The 3,314-nt window shown below is 39.6% G+C and overlaps 1 non-coding gene across 1 annotated transcript; it reads right to left on the bottom strand.

The window, feature by feature from the left end:
- Window positions 1–335: 335 nt before the first annotated feature.
- LOC131182634 (small nucleolar RNA R71) lies at window positions 336–442 on the bottom strand. The gene has a single exon (XR_009150896.1). It is a non-coding gene; the product is annotated as a small nucleolar RNA R71 (small nucleolar RNA).
- Window positions 443–3,314: the final 2,872 nt, after the last annotated feature.

Raw genomic sequence — 3,314 nt, forward strand, 5'->3', positions numbered from 1 at the left:
CTTTCTATGGATTTTAGCCCAGTGTCACTAGACCCACAGTGGAAGCTAACAACTTTGAACTAAAACCAACATGGCTTCAAATGATTCAACAAACCTAGTTTGCAGGTTCGCCTACAGAAGACCCATACTATCACCTCCAATGCTTTCTTGCCCTATGTGATACATTCAAGATGAATGGAGTGTCTGATCAAGCAATAAGACTCAGAGCATTCCCATTCTCCCTTCAAGACAGAGCAAGGAAGTGGTTACTTTCTCAACTAGCTGGAACATTCACTACTTGGGAGAACCTCTCTCAAGCTTTTCTAGCAAGATATTTTCCACCTACAAAGACTGTAAAACTGAGGCTTGAGCTCAACACCTTCAGATAAAAGGAAGGAGAATCACTCTATGATGCATGGGAAAGATACAAAGACCTGAAGAGGGAATGTCCACACCATGGTATAGAAGATTGGCTATTAGTGCAATATTTCTATAGTGTATTACTACCCTCTACAAGGAGCACAGTTGATTCAGCTGCAGAAGGTGATCTAATGGAGAAAACAGTGCCACAAGCACTTGAACTTCTAGAAAGGGTTGCATACCATAACTATGAGTGGTCAAATGAAAGAGGAAATGCAAGGAAAACTGTAGGGGTACTAGAAGTAGACGCCCTAAGTATGATAAATGCTCAATTTGATCAGCTCACAAGGAAACTCGAAAAGATGCAAGCCAATGCAGTCGGTATAAAAAGTCAACCTGAAGATAGCTATAGAGGAGGATACATGAGTTCAGAATGCAATAATTTTAATGAACCTGCTCAAAACAGATGAACTATGTGAATAATGGAGGAAACATCAACCAGAGGCAGCCCAACAATCCATATTCAAATACTTACAACCCTGGATGGAGGAACCACCCAAATTTCTCATGGTCCAATTAACAGAACCAGCCAATAAACAAGCAACAAGGATACAAACCACCAGCACCCCCTAGATTTCAAAACAGAGGAGAAAACTTTGCACAGTCATCACTACCTCTCCAACCTCAATAACCTGAATCGAAAATGACTATGGAAACCATGATGGAAGGGTTCCTAGCAGCTCAACAATAACAAATTGAATTGATTAAACAGTTGACTTCCAGAATGGACCAACTTGCTACTCACAACAAGATGCTAGAGAATCAGATCGCTCAGCAAGCAAGCTCTTCAAGTAAGGCTGCTAGCAAACTGTCTAGCTAACCAGAAATGAACCTAAGGGAGCATTGTAAGGCAATTACACTGAGGAGTGGGAGAACTCTAGTACAACCAGAGGTAGAACCAACAGAGGGAACCATAGAAAAATCTAAAGACCAAGCGGAGAAAAAGGAGGAAGAAGCTAAAAAAGATCAGGAAGAGGAAGCAAGGAAGACAAAGAAATTACCAGAACCCTACCAGCCTTCCCTACCTTTTCCTCAGAGATTTCAGAATGCCAAATTGGACAAGCAGTTTGGGAAGTTTTTAGAAGCTTTACAGAAGCTTTACATCAACATCCCCTTCACTGAAGCACTTTCTCAGATGCCATCCTATACCTAAAATTTCTTAAGGAAATTCTGTCAAAGAAGAGAAAGCTAGAAGACTATGGAACAGTAGCTCTAACAGAGGAATGCACTGTCATACTGCAAAACAAACTGCCTCCAAAATTGAAAGATCCAGGAAGCTTCTCCATACCTTGCCTCATTGGTAACAAGAAAATAGATAAGGCCCTCTGCGATCTTGGAGCAAGTGTCAGTTTAATGCCTCTATCAATATGCAAAAAGTTGGAGATCGGGGAACTGAAACCAATAATAATCTCATTGCAATTGGCTGATCGATCTGCTAAATATCCTATAGGAATACTGGAGAACATTTCGATTAAAGTGAGCAAATTCTTCATTCCAGTGGACTTTGTTGTCCTTGAGATGGAAGAAGATGTTAAAATTCCTATCATCTTGGGAAGACCATTCTTGGCAACTGCCGGAGCTATCCTAAACGTAAAAAATGGGCGACTAACTCTCAAAGTAGGAGAAGAAGAAGTGGAGTTCAACTTTCTTAACACGATGAAACATAAAATTGAACCAAATGAATGCTTCAAAGTTGACACAATTAACGAACATGTTGAAAAGGAATTTCATGAGACACATCCTAAAGATCCTCTTGAAGCATGTATTGTGCATAGCCACACAGTGGATGATGAAAATACAGAAATAGTAGACTGTGCACAATGGTTAGCAGCTCATCCACCCCTACCATTAGCTAAAGCTTCCGAGATGGAGGAGTTGAAGGAGGAACCAACCGAAGGTAAGCTCCAGGAAAACGCCAATTAGGTAGAGCTTAAACCTCTCCCCTCCTCGCTAAGGTATGCATTTCTGGACTCAGATTCTAAATATCCTGTTATAATCAATGCTAGCCTATCTATATTAGAAGAGGAAAAATTGCTAAGAGAACTTAGGATCCATAGCAAAGCCATAGGGTATAAGATAGAAGACGTGAAGGGAATTAACCCTTCTATTTGCAAGCATAGGATACCCATGGAAGAAAACAGTAAACCCACAATCAAACACCAAAGAAGACTTAATCCAAACATGAAAAAAGTAGTGAAGAAAGAAATTTTAAAACTATTAGATGCAGGTATCATATACCCAATCTCTGATAGTAAATGGGTTAGCCCAGTACATGTAGTTGCTAAGAAAGGTGGGACAACTGTTATCCAAAATGCAAGCAATGAACTAATCCCTATTAGAGTAGTCACTAGTTGGCGATGTGCATAGACTATAAGAAATTAAACAATGCTACCAGAAAAGACCATTTCCCTCTCCCCTTCATTGACCAAATGTTAGAAAGATTAGCGAAATACTCTTATTTCTGTTACCTAGATGGGTATTCAGGATTCTTTCAAATTCTTATTTACCCAGAAGACCAAGAAAAGACAACATTCACTTGCCCTTATGGAACATTTGCATTTAGGAGAATGCCTTTTGGTCTTTGTAATGCCCCTGCTACCTTTCAAAGATGCATGATGGCTATCTTTTTTTATTATATTGAAGATATCATGGAAGTTTTTATGGATGATTTTTCCATCTATGGAACTACTTTTGATGATTGCCTAGCTAATTTATCTAAGGTGTTGCAAAGATGTGAAGAATCAAACCTGGTCCTAAATTGGGAAAAATGCCACTTCATGGTAAGGGAAGGCATAGTTCTGGGACATTTGATATCAGAAAGAGGAATTGAAGTAGATAAGGCAAACATTGAGATCATTGAAAACATGCCACCACCAACATCAGTCAAAGGAGTGCGAAGCTTTTTTGGGACATGC

This window comes from Hevea brasiliensis, chromosome 8, assembly GCF_030052815.1.
Source record: "Hevea brasiliensis isolate MT/VB/25A 57/8 chromosome 8, ASM3005281v1, whole genome shotgun sequence".
NCBI classification, from domain to species: domain Eukaryota; kingdom Viridiplantae; phylum Streptophyta; class Magnoliopsida; order Malpighiales; family Euphorbiaceae; genus Hevea; species Hevea brasiliensis.